We start from the raw sequence: 16752 nt of genomic DNA on the forward strand, positions 1-16752 counted from the left end.
TTGGGGTGCTTTCTTCAGATTATAGGACTGACGTGCTGCCTACTGCGCTAAGGAGGCAGATGGGATGCTTTCTTAATATACAATTACTCTTTATATAAAACTATCTCTTATAAAATATGATTTTCTATGGATTTGTTTCTCTAGTCTACCGGACAACCAACCGCTGAAAGTAGTCTTTCTAAAATACAAATCTGATTATGCTACTCATTGTAAAAATCTGTGGTCATATTTCTTTCAGAATAACCTCTGTACTCCTTCACAGACCTATTGAACACTGTTATTTGATTACTATTCATTAGTGCAACTACAATAATAGCTATTGATATCATATCTTGCAGCATGCTAACTCTTAATCCTTCTTTATGATTTTTAGCATGCCTTGCACCTTCTTTTCCAAATAATTCTATGTAATTTTGGATTTTCTCTTCGGCTGAATATTTTAGAAGCTTTCGACATTAGCATTAATCTAGGTCAAGTTCTTCTTCTATATTTTCTGCCCTGAATTTTACCCATATCATAATACTTATGCATATTTGTCCCCAAGTTTGTAGATAATATTTTTATATACCATGCCATCAATTGATTCCAACTCAGTATTGACCCTGCAGGACAGAGTAGAATTATCCTATAGGAGTCAAGGATTTTTATCATCGTGGAAGCAGCTGCTGTGTTTGAATCACAGACCTGTCAGTTAGGAGTCGTGTGCTTAACTACAGCACCATCAGGCTTTCTTTTTAGATAACATGTAATATGTCAGACATGCTTATATACTTAGTTTGGCCAACTATTTGACTGCTATTAAGATTCAGTGCATGGAATCCTAAAAAGCCGGAAACCTGAAACTTGTATTTCATCTTTGTATTGTGACTTTATTTATTTTCAGTCTCTCTCCTTTTTATTTATTTTTAAAAAATGGTTAGACTAGGAGCCGCTTAGGCAACAGTCTACAGATAAGAAACAAAAGTTTGTGGTGATGACGAGACTGAAAGCGAAATACAGGGAGTAGTAGCAGGCACTCATTTGAGAGGAGGAGGAGGAGGGGCGGTCAAAGGGCATTTGTAGAGGAGGTAGCATACAAATGTCTGGATGGAAGATGGTTGGTGTGTTGGATGACGAGGATATGGAAAACGTTTAAGTGGGTTGACTCTGCCTTCTTCAGAAAAGTAATACTATTATTAGTCAGTGTGCTTGAAATACAGATGGAAACTTGAGATGACTAGAAAGGGTTTCATGCGACTGCAATGAAATACAAAATAGGAAGACAAAAAATTAAAATAACTTATGAGCAGTCTGAAGGATTTTGTTGATATTACTTTTAAAACAACCAGTCCTATTGCCTTGAGTTGATTGTGACCCATAGTGATCCTCTAGGGTGGAATAGAATTGTCCACAGGCTTTCCAAGCCTGGAAAACCTTTTGGAAGCAGACTGCTACATCTTTCTCCTGCAGAGCAGCTGGCTTGTTTGAATCCCCCATATTTTGGTTAGCAGTCAAGTGCTTAACCATGTGTGCCAATAGGAATCCTCCTTGGATGGAAAAAAACAAAACCTGCTTTCTTTGTAGGAAACTGGTCCTAATCCGACAAGCCATTCCATTCCACCATCTTCCTTTTCTACAACAGGCAACTGAACATTGCCAAGGAAAGCCACAGAATCATGTCAGTAGGGGGTCATTACAAATTATAATAGCTAATATAAATAACAATCAAATCGATTTATATTAGATAGGATTTTATAAATTGGATGTTGCTAAAATGATTTGGAATTTTGGACCATATCAAATGATTATCTGTTCAGTCTGGGGTCTCATGTTCAGCTAATGAACACCTCTTCTTTATTGTTAAACAATGTGTTTAAAGATCTTAGATGTACTCATCAGCTTTTTCTTCTTGAGAGGTCAAATGTGGTGTTATTAGAAGCTGTGGAATTTTCTAAGCAAGAGTTGAAGGTAATATTTTCTGAGTTTGCAAAGACTCAACAAGATGTCTGCTTAAAAGCCACATTATCAGTCATGGGATGCACCCAGTCAGCTAAGAGAGGAGGGTTGCTCTATTAAAATATGTAAGTTTCAGAGGAGGTGATGAGGACTCATAGCTAAAAGAGAAAAGAAAGTATAGTCGCATACCCAGAAATACAGAAAAGGACTGAGATGTACTAATTTAAATGTTTGTTAGTTCATAAGCAAAGAATTTCAGGTGGTTATTTACACATGCAGGGACCCCTAGTGGCATAACGGGCTACATGCTGACCTGCTAACCAGAGGGTCGAGTTTGAATGAGTATCTGCTCCTTAGGAGAAAGATGAGACTTTTTGTTCCAGAAAAGAATTATAGACCCTGAAACCCAAAGGGCCAGTTTGATTCTGCCCTACAGGGTCATTATCAATTAGAATTGACCCAAAGGCAAGTGTGTTTGAAGTTGTTTTTTTTTCTTTTTAGTGTTACAAATGTATTCAGAATAATTCATAAAATTAATTATGTGTGTAAAATATATTTCTGTATACACATTTACTTCCACAGTTTGTACACCCACGGGCATGTATGAGCATGAGAATTGCCACACTGGAGATAGCTATGTTCACCAGGCATGTTTGTGGCAAGAAGATTCAAGAATGTTTTGTGGGAAGATATGACTGGTTTCAAATCCTGAGTTTCAGAATTTCTGCAATGTTCTCCTACAGTCCCTTAAGTTGATATGCAATTATCTATTACCTTATCAACGATCTTCTCCCCTCCTTCCTCACAAATAGAAATATAAAGAAAACATTTATTGTCTCAAAAGAGACAAAGGCAACACAAAGACACAGACACATCACCTGGATGAGGTAGGCCACCAACTTGAGTAGAAATGGCATCCAAAGCCATGATCGAGATACCAAGCTTTACAAAGGGCATCGGTGGGCAGAGAAAACTGTCACACACATAATATTGTTTGTAGATCGATATCACAGTTAGAGATGAGACCACAGAAGCAGGGTCAATGATCTTCCTGTGTCTATTCATTGGATTCTTCTCCAAATAAATAATACTTTCTAAATATTTGCTACTTAAAACTAACTCTAAAATGTGACTACGTAGAAGCCCTTTTTGGTGTTCTGGTGAATAACTTTGGTCATACTTTGTTTGATTCTTCCCAGTTAAAAATAAATTAAGAAATAAATATCAGCATTTTCTGCATGATCACAACTTAAATTCTAATTATTTTCCCATCTTCTTAAAGGAAAGCTCTGACATCTCCTTATTAAAACATTTCTATAGTTTGAATGTTCCTTTTTCAAATTTTTTCAGTAGGCAGGGGTACCCCCAAAAACACAGAATTGCACTGGGCGCAGCAAAGCTTCTCTAGTATGCATTTTCCTCTGGTAGGTGAGCATCTAGCAACTTGTTCTGAGTTAGTGCACCCAGTGGCATTGCCTGGGAAGGTTCTCTTTGGGCACAGTGAATTTTTTCATCAAAGTAGTTTTGCTTGAACTTCGTCTTTTGTGACAACTGTTTTCAGGGAATATCACGCAGCTGTGAAATTGTGTGTCCTGCTCAGGAAAAATGCTGCAGGGACAGTTGTGATGTTGAACACAGCTCACAAGGACAGCGCTGTGGGAAAAACCCAAGTGCACAAGTAGTTTTCTCACTTCAAAAACAGTTAAATATTGATTGATGACAACCCATTCTGGACATCTGTCAACTTCCTGAACTGACAAAAATGTCAATTTGTACTGCATTTGGAGTTTGTTCCACCAGGTCAGAAGGTTGAACAAGATTTCTATTTAGAGGTTCTGAGAAGATTGTCTAGCAGTATGTGACAAGAAAGGCCTGATTTGTGGCAGAAGGGGGACTGGTTTTTGCCACCACGACAACATACCTGCTCACACAACCATCTCAGTGTGTCAGTTTTGGGCAAAAACTAGCATGCCTCTCTTACCTCCCACACCTGACTCATCTGACCTTGCTTCATATGACTCCTTTTTGTTTCCATGAATGAAGAGGGACAGCAGTTGACGACATAGAAGAGGTGAAGAAAAAACAAGGGAGGTGCTATCAGCCATCCAACCAGATTAGTTTGAAAAATGTTTCCAAGAACGGATTTGCAGATTTGACAAATGCATTATGTGTAATGGATAGTACTTTGAAAATCATAAGGTTGTTTTGTTAACAAAAAAAAACCATCCAAAATACCATAGCTTTGGGGAGGAAAATTCTGGTTCTTTTTGGGTAAACTCTTGTATTCTAAGGAGAAGTATAGAGCTACATAATAATGTAATTTCAGAAAAACCAATAAAATTTACTTCCCTCCAGTATTTACTATTAACCTGAGATCCTGCCCCTTTAGAATATTTGTTTGAGTACTATTAAAACATGACTACTCAGGGAAGAGCATTTATAAAATAGAAAGATTAAGACCAAAGAAAATAAACTTCCTCAAATTGTACATACCTATGTAGAAGAACTAGAACATTACAAAGGGATTTCCATTCATTGGCGCGTCATAGCAGGAGACAGTGACCACTGACACCCAGACACTGGAGCCATTGACCCTAATAGCATGTCACCCCAGTGTCAACAAGTCTACTACTGTTACTGCAAATGCTCCTTGAGTTGTGATTGATTGCATGATGTAGCAACCTACTTTGGGATGTTTTCCCTGAAATGATACCATTCTGGGAAGCAGCTCATCAAGGTGCAAGGAATAACAACACGACCAGGAAAGGAGGTATATCTCCATTCAAATCCTAGGATAGCCCATAAAATCTGTGTGGGAGAAGGAGTTATTCTCTCCGGAGTGACTGGAGGGGAAACCAAAACCCCTCAGTTTAGTTCGCTTCCTGTCTTAGTCTGAGGAGACTAGAGAAACACATTCATAGGGACTCAAATGTGAATAAGAAAGAAGTTTATATCCAAGAGTAATTGAATATTGAGAAAATACCCCAGCCCAGTCGAGATCAAGTCCATAAGTCTGGTATTAACCCATTTGTCCTATACCAGTCTATAAAGTCTTCTTCAGACTCACGACAACACATGCAACGGCAGGAAGATGACAGGCCAGGGCGTGGGAAGTCCTGTGAATCCAGTGGCAGTGTAAGCATCTCAGTGCTGGCAGGGGTCTCTATGTGGTTTCTCCAGAGGTCTGGTTGCATCAGGGTAGGTCCATGTAGCTTCTCCTCAAGGATGTCTCACAGGGAGTCAGCCTTGTCAGTAGAGAGTCTCTGAGGGAGTGAGCAGAGAGAGAGAGTGTGTGTCTCCCACCTCCAAAGAGGAAAAACAGGAATTCCCAGAATCCTTAGGGGAAGGCCATGCCCACATAGAAGGCCTCATTGGCTACATCCTGATTGACAGGCTAGACTCCACCCCTACACTCTTAATCTTCAAATTATAGCAGTTTATGTTACTATCACACAGCCCAATGTTTTTAACCCACAGTGTCACCAAGGCTCCTGGAGCCTCAACTCATTCATCCATAAAACAGGGAGAAATCCATTTCAAGGATTGTTCTGAGTACCAAAACAATAAAAATAAAGTGTTCATTTCAGTGCCTTGTATATTAAGGGCCTGGGCTCAAGTGAAGTAATCTATGACTTTGCTGTGATTTCAGGATCTTATAAATTTTCTTCAGTAGCTAATTCACCTGCAGAAGAAGTTGAGTTTCTCAACACAGACTTCACTATAAACTCTTTTTTAAAAAAGGATGCTAAGGCATCATCGAGCAATAAAGCTTTAAAACTGTGGAAAACACCTGTCTCGAGGTTTATAATTAATGCACATGAGACAATCAAGCAAAAGGGTATTGTGTGACCAGTTGAAGAACTTCCTCAGTACTGCCATCTTCCACACAGCAAGACCAAGCATAACCCTGCTTTCACTGCAATGCAGCAACAAGCAAGGCATGCAGCAGGCACCCAAAACATACATTTCCAATCTCACTTTAAAAAAATCATTTTATTAGGGGCTCATACAACTTTTATCACAATCCACACATACATCAATTGTGTAAAGCACATTTGTACATTCATTGCCCTCATTATTCTCAAAACATTTGCTCTCCACCCTAGACCCTGGCATCAGCTCCTCATTTCCCCCTCTCCCTCCCCACATCCCCCTCACTCATGAACCCTTGATGATTTATAAATTATTATTTTGTCATATCTTGACCTGTCCGACTTCTCCCTTCGCCCACTTTTCTGTTATCAGTTCCCCAGGGAGGAGGTCACATGTAGATCCTTGTAATCGGTTTCCCCTTTCCAACCCACCCTCGCTCTACCCTCCACTGGTCCTGAAGGGATTATTGCCCTGGATTCCCTGTGTTTCTAGTTCTTATCTGTACCAGTGTACATGCTCTGGTCTAGCCAGACTTTCAAGGTAGAATTGGGAACATGATAGTGGAGGGAAGGCGAGGGAAGCAGTTAGGAACTAGAAAAAAGTCATATTTTTCTTTGTTGCTGCATCGCACTCTGGCTAGTCTCCTCCCTGAGACCCTTCTATAAGGGGATCTCCAGTGGCCCACAAATGGGCTTTGGGTCTCCACTCCACACTCCTCTCCTCATTCACTATGATACGATTTTTTGTTCTAATGATGCCTGATACCTGATCCCTTCGACACCTCATGATCGCACAGGCTGATGTGTTTCTTCCATGTGGGCTTTGTTGCTTCTGAGCTAGATGGCCGCTTGTTTACCTTCAATCTCACGTTTATAAATTAAATCTCCCCTGTAGATATTGAGCATAAGTTGTATAGACTTACAATAATAGTATAGCTAGAATTCTGTATTCTGCCTCCTACACCAATAGCATGCCTCCTGTACCAGTTTCTTATATTGATATGCAATATTCTAAATTGTAATTTTAATGTACATATTTTACAACAATTGTTAGTTGTTGTTTATAACAACTTCAATGAAAATAACCTTTCTTTGTTATTTCTTTGTAATATATTCTGGCAGTTGAGATTTCTAGATCAAAGGGTATCAACATTTAATGGATCTCAATTTGTAATGCTAAATTACTCCCCCAACATATTAGGTGTATTTGAGGTACCACCAACAAAATACATCTGATGAACTATAGCCACGTCAGTACTGAATGTTATTTTAAAAGTATTATTTGATGGTTTAATAGGTACTGATTTCCATCTTATCATTTTAACTTGCATTTACTTGATTATCAGCATGGTTGAACATTTTTCTCTATGTTTGTTTATTTATATATCATATTTTTTCTTCTGTGAGTTAACTGTTCCCTGTCTTTATCTATTTATCTACAAGGATGTGAAAATAATCATTAAAAATGTTGTCTATAATAGTCTAATTTAAGCAATTTGAAAAAATTCTATTGTAAAAGTAAATTTACTTATAATTTACATTGCTAAGTTTAAGATTATCATAATCATCTGATACTTTTGCCAAATCAACTCATATATAAAATGATATACTAGAGAATCTCATCACATGACAAAATATGCATATGCATGGTAATTCAAGCTCTTAATTGTCTGGTATGATTAGAGTCAAATGAGGTAAATTCACTTTACCTTTCGTAAGGTGAGCTGGGATCTCAGTATTACATTTTAATATTATAAGAGTAATAATATAGTAAAAGGGAGAACACTTCTTATATTTAATAAAACATTTAAACTTTATTTTTTAAATGTTTAGTTAAAGAATATTGCATCATTTAAAAATTTATATTATTTATATATTCAAAGGGAATTGTATAATTGATGACATATGAGTTATAACAATTAATATTTTGCAAAAATGAAGCTGCATATAGTCCCCTATTTTTACATTCTCAAGTTTTATAGTTATTATTATTTTTCTGAATGACTTTACAAAATGATATTCATATGTGTTTCACAAGGGATATACTTTTTAAAAAGTCCCTTACCCTTGCCACCAGCAGATTCAGTATCAAATATATATGAAAACACATTTCAGTTGGGTTCCTAAAATCCTTTTAAGCAGGTTAATTAATCAAAAATAAAACGAACAAACAAAAAAGGCCTAGAAGCTATTGTGACTATTTAGTATACTTTATCTATGCTTTCTACCGTATCCAGTAACAGAAATTTTTGAGCCTATCCTTGTATATTCCAATGACAAAAATACATTACCTTGAGAGGCAGTACACTATTTTGATAACTCTGAATGATGGAAAAGTATTTTCTCTATTGAATTAAAATCTGTTTCCTTGGATCTTTTAGTCATTATTCTTGGTTTTGCTCTCAGAGCTTTGTGGAACACATATAACTTCTTTTCCACATTGCAGGATTGAAATATTTGAAGCCAGCTAGTGAGAAAGTAACTACAGTGCAAGGCACAGAGGAAAGGCCAGATTGTGATATAGCCATGGTGGGTTCAAAATGGGTCTATCACAAATCAGACTAAGGACTCGAGAGAATCTAACAATTAAAATGGACTGTCATGAATACATAAACGTATGTATTTTGAAGGATTTAGATCGGTTCATTTTCCAAGGGGTAGACTGTGAAAGCTAGGGCATACACATATGGCATAGATGGCCACGAAGCACTTCAGTTGGCCGCTTCACCAGGATAAATGGGACCATGTAGAAATGAAGGTGGTTGTTGGTAGGCGTGTTGGGTTGGCTGTGACTGCTAGCCACCCTTTGTACAACAGCCCGGTCTTGTGCCAGACTCAAATGGTTCTTCTGTTCAAGGCCCGTGTGGTAAGCCAGCTTTTCCAGGGTCTGCCTTGTATTCATGGTCTCTCTACCCAGAATGATGGCCTCCAGGGACTGCTCTCTGCTGACAACATGTCCAAAATATATGAGACCAAGTCTCATCATTCTTGTCCCTAAGGAGCATTCTGGCTGTGTTTCTTCGAAGACAGATTTGCTTGTTCTTTTTGCAGTCCACAGTACCTTCAATATACTTTGCCAGCCCCATTATTCAATGAATTGATTTTTCTTTGATCTATCTTATTCAATTTTCAACTTTCAAATGCACATGAGCAAATTGAAAATGCCATGGCTTGGTTCATGCACACCTTAGTCCTCAAAATAATACTCTCATTTTTCAACACATTATCAAGGTCTTGTACAGCAGGCTTACTAAATGCAATGCTTTGTTTGCTCTTTTAAAAATCATTTTATTGAGGGCTCTTTCAACATTCTATACATCATCTGTATCAAGCATATTTGTGCCTTTGTTGCCATAATCATTTTCAAAACATTTTCTTGAGCCCTTGATATCAGCTCCTCTTCTTTCCCCTTGCACCCCCATGCCTCCCACCCTTGGGAACCCTTGATCAGTTATATATCGTTATTGTTATTTCATATTTACAATGTCCATTGTCTCCCTTCACCCACATTATTTGCACTCTTGACTGCTATTTTCAAGAGCATTGATTGTGGATCCAAGTGGTTGTTAATAAGCCTTCCTCCAATTCTGATACCACGTTCTTCTTCGTATACTGTCGCTTCTCTGATTATTTGCTCAGTGCGACAATTAAGTATGTAAGGTGACTGTGCGGGAGGTATAATAAAAAGCCTGGTTTGCAAGCAGAGATGCATTGGAGATTTCACAAGTAGGAGGGGTGATGTTTCAATCAGAGCTTTGGGAAGTTAAGTTCACGGCAGAACTAGCAGTACAGCTTCAAATATGATGACATGGGAGGTCAGGAAATTATTTGGCATTTGCACAAAACGTGTCGTTAGGGAATAGGGATGTGGTGAGATTGGAATTCTTGTTCAAATGTAAAATGGTGCATCAGTTTGGAGATTTTTAGAGACATTAAACACAGAAATACCATATGACTCAGAAGTTTCACCACTGTACCCCAAAGAATTGACATGTACGAAAATGTACTTACATGCGGATGTTCAAAGCAGCACTATTGACTGTAATCAAAACTATAATTATGAAAATATATTATGATAATATCTTAAGTGTTCTTCAATCAATGAATGGAAAAACACAATGTGGAGCGGTCATACAATGGAGTATTTTTCAGCTATGATAGAGAATAAAGTGCTGATGTAAGCTTCAATGAGGACAATCTCAAAAACAATATGCTGAATGAAAGAATCCAGACATAAAAGGGTACATATTGTATTATTTTGTCTCTATGAAATATGTTGAACTGGTAAATCCTTAAAGAGAAGGAAATTGGTGCTTCCTACACGCTAGCAGGAGGGGGATATTGGAACTGGCTGCGTGAGTAGAAAATTTATTTTGGAGTGGTGAAGATGTTTTGGAACTAGAAAGAGGTAGTCATAGTAAAACATTGTGAATGAACTAAATACCACTAAGTTGTACAATTTTAAATATTTACTTTTGTGTTATATTACTATCACCCCAATGAAGAGAAGAGGAAAAAAGATAGAAGAAAGAAAGCACAGTCTGAGGACAATGCTGACCAGATAACTGAGAGAATTTGCAATGGAAAAGAGGTGAAGGATGTAGGGTTCTGTGTACAGTAAAGCGTTTGAAAACTAGAAACTCTGTATGACAGAAATCAGATTGGCCAATAAAGACAAAGTTAATATTTTATACTGGTGGAGGGTGATGGAGAAGTTCTAAGATTGTGCTCTGTTAAAGGTGGAACACCTGCACGGCCTACTAAAATTAGGCTCCCAAATTCTGGCGCTCACAGATTTCCCTAAAACTTTTAATTGGGGAACTAAAAATAAATTGAAGAGATTTAAAATTATCACAAATGTGAAGTTCTGGAAGATGTGGCATCAGAAACAGAAATAGAAAATGCAGGAACTCATGATAGAAGACAGAGTTGCAAAAAAAAAAAAAAAAAAGAAGAAGACAGTTGCTTTTGAACCAGTGATACTGGGTTTGCAGGGCTATTGCCAAGGGGTACTGTATTTGGAAGAGGGATGACTCATCTCTGACTCTCCAGAAGGGCTTGAACTAGATGTCTGGATACTCAGGAGTTCACTAAACAGTGTCAGTTGAGCAACCCTGAGTAGGAACCTAGAAGCAACAGAGTGAGATGGAAGATTGGTGGAGGACAACCTAAAGGTTATACATGGTCAGCAGATACAGGAGAGGTCTCAGAAGCAAACAAACAATCCATCCAGTTAGGTCCACAAAGTCAGTGGACAGTAAAGTGGTTTAGAGAGGCAAGAAAAGAGACTAGTTTTGTGCCTCATTTTTTATAGTTACAAAAGGACATTCCTACATTAACGAAAGATGTGTGTAAAAATTTGCACATACCAAAAACTTCATAGGTTGTTCAAAAACACTTATGAATGCTAATATTATATGATGATGTCAATAAAAAGAGAAAACTCATCCTTTTAGAAAACTATATAAAGTTATTTTAGGTATAATTCAAAATATTGTGTTCAACACATTAGATCAAGAGAACACAATGGAACTGACAGTTCCGGGGGGACATGGGAGAGGGGGAGGTGGGGGGGAAAGGTAGTGAGTGGTGTTAACAAACCCAGGGACAAGGGAACAACAAATGACCCAAATTGGTGGTGAGGAGGGTGTAGGAGGCCTGGTAGGGCATGATCAAGGGTAATGTAACCAAGAGAAATTACGGAAACCCAAATGAAGGCTGGGCATGATAGTCGGACAAGAGGAAAGTCAAAGGAAATAGAGGAAAGGGCTAGGAGGCAAAGGTCATATACAGAGGTCTAAATAAAGGCATGTACATATGTAAATATATTTATATATGATGATGGGGAAATAGATCTATGTGCATTTATTTATAGGTATATTATTAAGGAATCAGAAGGACATTGGGCCTCCACTCAAGTACTCCCTCAATGCAAGAATACATTGTTCTATTAAACTGGCATTCTATGATGCTCACCTTCCCAACACAATCATGAAGACAAAGCGGGTGGATAAGGAAATGTGGTGAAGAAAGCTGATAGTGCCAAGCTATTAAAATATATGGTGTCTGGGGCTTTAAAGGCGTGAAGTAAACAAGCGGCCATCTAGCTCAGAAGCAACAAAGCGCACAGGAGCTGGTGTGATCATGAAGTGTTGAAGGAATCAGTTATCAGGTATCAAAGAACAAAAAATCATATCATTGTTTGCTTACTTCCCTGATACGATTGCTGAAGACAAGTAGGTGCATATTCAAATGTCGCAAAGAAAGCTGATAGTTCCCAGCTATCAAAAGATATAGCGTCTGGGGTCTTAAAGGCTTGAAGGTGAACAAGCGGCCATCTAGCTCAGAAACAAAACCCACATGGAAGAAGCACACCAGCCTGTGTGATCACGAGGTGTCGAAGGGATCAGGTATCAGGCATCAAAGAACAAAAAATCATATCATTGTGAATAAGGGGGGAAGTGTGGAGTAGAGACCCAAAGCCCATTTGTAGGCCACTGGACATCCCCTTACAGAAGGATCTTGGGGAGGAGAAGAGTCAGTCAGGGTGAGATGTAGCAATGATGAAAAATACAACTTTCCTTTAGTTCCTAAATGCTTCCTCCCTCTCCGCACTATCCTGATCCCAATTCTACCTTCCAAATCTGGCTAGACCAGCGGATGTACACTGTGACAGATAGGAACTGGAAACACAGGGAATCCAGAGCGGGTGATCCCTTCAGGACCAGTGGTGAGAGTGGCGATAACGCAAGGGTGGAGGGAGGGTGGGTTGAAAAGGGGGAGCCAATTATAAGGATCTACATATAACCTCCTCCCTGTGGGACGGACAACAGAGAAGTGGGTGAAGGGAGACAAAGATGTGACAAAATAATAATTTTTAAATTATCAAGGTTTCCTCAGGGAGGGGCAAGTTGGGAGGGAGGAGAAAAATGAGAAGCTGATGCCAGGAGCTTAAGTGGAGAGTAAATGTTTTGAGAATGATGACGGGAAATGGATGTACAAATGTGGTTTACACAATTGATGTATGTGTGGATTGTGATAAGAGATGTATGAACCCCTTTTTTAAAAAAGAATAAGACCATCAAATCCTAGTGCTAATTGTGTCTAAACAAATTGATGCCCTTACAAAAGTTCCTTATTTTGTCTTGGCAATGTTATCTTCCTATTAAAGGGACAGAGCAGAGGATGTACACTGGTGCATATGGGAGCTGGAGGCACAGGGAATCCAGGGTGGATGATACCTTCAGGACCAGGGGTGTGAGGGGCGATACTGGGAGGTTAGAGGGTGAGTGGGTTGGAAAGGGGGAACTGATTACAAGGATCTGCATGTGACCTCCTCCCTGGGGGATGGACAGCAGAAGGAGAGGGGTTGAAGGGAGACGCCGGATAGGGCAAGATATGACAAAATAATAATTTATGAATTATTGGGGGCTCATGAGGGAAGGGGGAGTGGGGAGGGGGGGAAAAAAGAAGGGGACTTGATGCAAAGGGTTTAAGTGGAGAACGGATGCTTCGAGAATGATTAGGGCAAAGAATGTACAGATGGGCTTTATACAATTGATGTATGTGTATGTATGGATTGTGATAAGAGTTGTATGAGCCCATAATAAAAGGTCAAAAAAAGCTATACACCAAAATGTTTACATTGGTTAGCTCAGGGTGTGTGAAACTATGGATATTATATTTTGTTTATGTGTTTTTTTCTGAAAAAAAAAGGGACACCCCTCATGATATCTAGAACCTTTTGGTACTAAGTGTAGTTTCAGTCAGATACAGATTAAGAAGACTGAGCTTTTCCAAGATGCCACTTATCTTTGTAATTTTAACCAAATCACTAACTCTCTCTCCACCCTAATGTTCATATCTTTTAATTAAGGTATTGGACTTGAAAGACTTTTCCAGTGTCAGCATAATATAGGATTCTTTGTTTTGCAAAAACTTTTTCTTAAAATGTATAAATCATTTTATTTGGGGTTCTTACAGTTCTTATAACGATCCATATATCAATTGAATCAAGCACATTTGTACATATGTTGTCATCATTTTCAAACCATTTCTTTCTACTTGAACCCTTGGGATCAGCTTCTCTTTTTTCCCTCCCTCCCTCCCTCCCTCCCTCCCTCCCTCCCCCATCCACCCTTGAGACCCCTTGATAAATGATAAATGATTATTATTTGTCATATCATACACCATCTGCTGTTTCCCTTCATCCATGTTCTGTGGTTATACAGAAAGTATACGTCAATCCTTATGATTGGTTCTCGCTTTCTCCTCCTACCTTCCCTCTATCCTCATGGTATTGCTACTCCCATTCTTGTTCCTGAGATATTTATCTGTCCTGGATTCCAGGAGATGAGAGCTCTTATCTGTACCAGTGTACATGCTCAAGTCTAGCCGGAATTGTAAGATAGAATTGGGGTTATGATAGTGTGTGTGTGAGGAGGGGGTGGCAGAAGCATCAAAGAATTAGAAGAGTGTTGTATGCTTAGTCAGTGCTATACTGCACCTGGCTGGCTTATCCCTTCTTTGCAACCCTTCTGTGAGGGGATGTCCAATTGTCTACAGATGGGCTTCAGGTCTCCACTCTGAATCCCCTTGTTTGCGTCGATATGATTGCTTGTCTTGGGTCTTCTGATGCCTGTTACCTGATACTGTCTACACCTATGCTCAAAGAGGTTGCTGTGCTTCTTCCATGTGGGCTTTGTTGCTTCCCTGCTAGATGGCCGCTTGTTTAATTTCAAGACCCCAGACAGTATATCTTCTAATAGCTGGGTATCATTAGCTTTCGTCACCACAGTTGCTTATGCATCCATTTTTGTAACAGCTTTTTAAGGTAGTCTCCATGAATAGTGCTAGATTATATCAATGCCTTATCTGCCCAATAGATTGTCTTCAAAGAACTGGATATACTTAATCCCTTAAACTATTTTAAAACATGGTAAGTTATTTTTATCATTGAACATTTTAAATCGAAAGACCAGAGACCAAACAGTGAACTTTGAATTTGATACATATTGGATTAGGTATTATTAAAAGGACACTTACTCAATGAAATGAAGTGGAATTGTGACTAATACCAATGCTGTAGGACTGAGTAAAACTGTGTCAGTGAGTTTGTGGCTGTAAATTTTCATGGCATATACAGACTCATCTTTCCCCTGTGGAATGGTTGGTGGTCTGGAACTGCTGACTTTGTGTTTCGCAGCCTAACGCATAACCTACTGTGCCACCAGCACTCCTTAAGAGACACAGTATTAATATGCAATTACTCCAAATAACCTATTGGGAAATAGGGAGTGGCTGAGGAAGTGGAAAATATGATCATTTACAAGTAATCATCAGCATAACTACATAAATTTATGTTTGCTAAGAAACTCCAAATTACAGGGAACTGTACTTCTTTGGAATCTATACACAGAATAAGAGGGAGCTGTTCACAGAACAAAAGGATACTGCTTGTTGTAAAATCAGAGAGGTGTCCACTAAGATTATATTTTTTCACCATGATTATTCAACCTGTAAACTGAGCGAACGATTTGAGGACTGAAGGATGATTCATTAAGAACCTATAATATTCAGATCACACAGTCTTGTTTGTTGACAGTGAAAAGAAGACTACAACTTTTAGTCTGGACTGCACCTCAGTGTAAATAGAACAAAAATCTTTCCATTTGGACTAATTAGCAACTGGGGAAAATATTGACGCTGTCAAGGATTTCATTTTACCTGGACTCAATTCAATTTGAATCAATACACATGGAATTAGTCAATAAATCAAATGTGACATGGAACTTAACAAATCTGCTACAAAGCCCTCTCTAAAGGGTTAAAAAACAAAGACGTCACCTTGAGCACAAGGTACACCTATGAAAAGTGATAGGATTTCAAATCGCCTCCCATGCCTGGGAAAACTAAAAAATGAATAAGGAAGAACACAGAACAGTTAATACATATTTTTTATAAAATACTTTTTTGGGGGGTTCTTACATCTCTTATCAGAATCCATACATTCATCCATTGTGTCAAGCAAATTTGTAAATATGTTGTCATCATCATTTTCAAAGCATTTTCTTTCTACTTGAGCCCTTGATATGGGCTCCTCATTCCTCACCCCCTTACCCAGCCCTCCCTTCCTCATGAACCTTTGAAAAATTATAGATTGTTATTTTCATACCTACCTGGCAGGGGAGAGACCATGATCATGAAGGTGGTTTTCCCAGGGCGAGGCTTATCCATTGTACTCCAGATGTGCTGACCCCTGAGATTTCCCCAAATGTGGGAAACTCAACTGCATAATTTGTGGTAGTGGGGGACTGCGTTTACACCCCCACTTAAAAAATATTGTTATTTTCATATCTTACATCAACCTCTCTCACCTTTCACCCACTTTTTTGTTATTTGGCCCCCTGAGAGGGGATATATGTCTACCCTTTTGCTCCATTTCCCCTTCTCCTCCCACCTTTTCCTTATCCTCTTGGTATTTCTATTTGCATTGTTGGTCCTGAGGGGTTTATATATCCTGGATTCCCTATGTTGTGGGCTCCTATCTCTAGCAGTGTACATGTTCTGGTTTAGTCCGATTTACAAGGAAGAATTGAGGACATGATAGTGGAGGGAGGAAGCATTCAAGAACTAGAGGAAAGTTGTATGTTTCATCAGTTCTATACTTCACCCTGACTGGCTTGTCTCTTCCGTGTGACCTCGTCTGCAGATGAGCTTTGGATCTCCAGTCAGTACCCCCTTGCCCCCTGCCCCATTCACATTGGTCTGATTTTGTTCTGGGTCTTAGATGCCTGATACCTGATCCCATCAATACTTCATGGTCACACAGGCTAGTGTGCTTCTTCCATGTGAGCTTTGTTGCTTCTGAGCTAGATGGCTGCTTGCGTATCTTGTCTATCTTCAAGCTTTTACGACCCCAGATGCTGTATCATTTAATAGCCAG

At 38.9% G+C, this 16752-nt stretch overlaps 1 non-coding gene across 1 annotated transcript; it reads left to right on the forward strand.

Annotated features, from left to right (window-relative positions):
- The first annotated feature begins 15977 nt into the window (after positions 1-15977).
- On the forward strand, positions 15978-16138 carry LOC142449350 (U1 spliceosomal RNA). The gene has a single exon (XR_012784549.1). It is a non-coding gene; the product is annotated as a U1 spliceosomal RNA (small nuclear RNA).
- The last annotated feature ends 614 nt before the right edge of the window (positions 16139-16752 follow it).

This window comes from Tenrec ecaudatus, chromosome 5, assembly GCF_050624435.1.
Source record: "Tenrec ecaudatus isolate mTenEca1 chromosome 5, mTenEca1.hap1, whole genome shotgun sequence".
Taxonomy (NCBI): domain Eukaryota; kingdom Metazoa; phylum Chordata; class Mammalia; order Afrosoricida; family Tenrecidae; genus Tenrec; species Tenrec ecaudatus.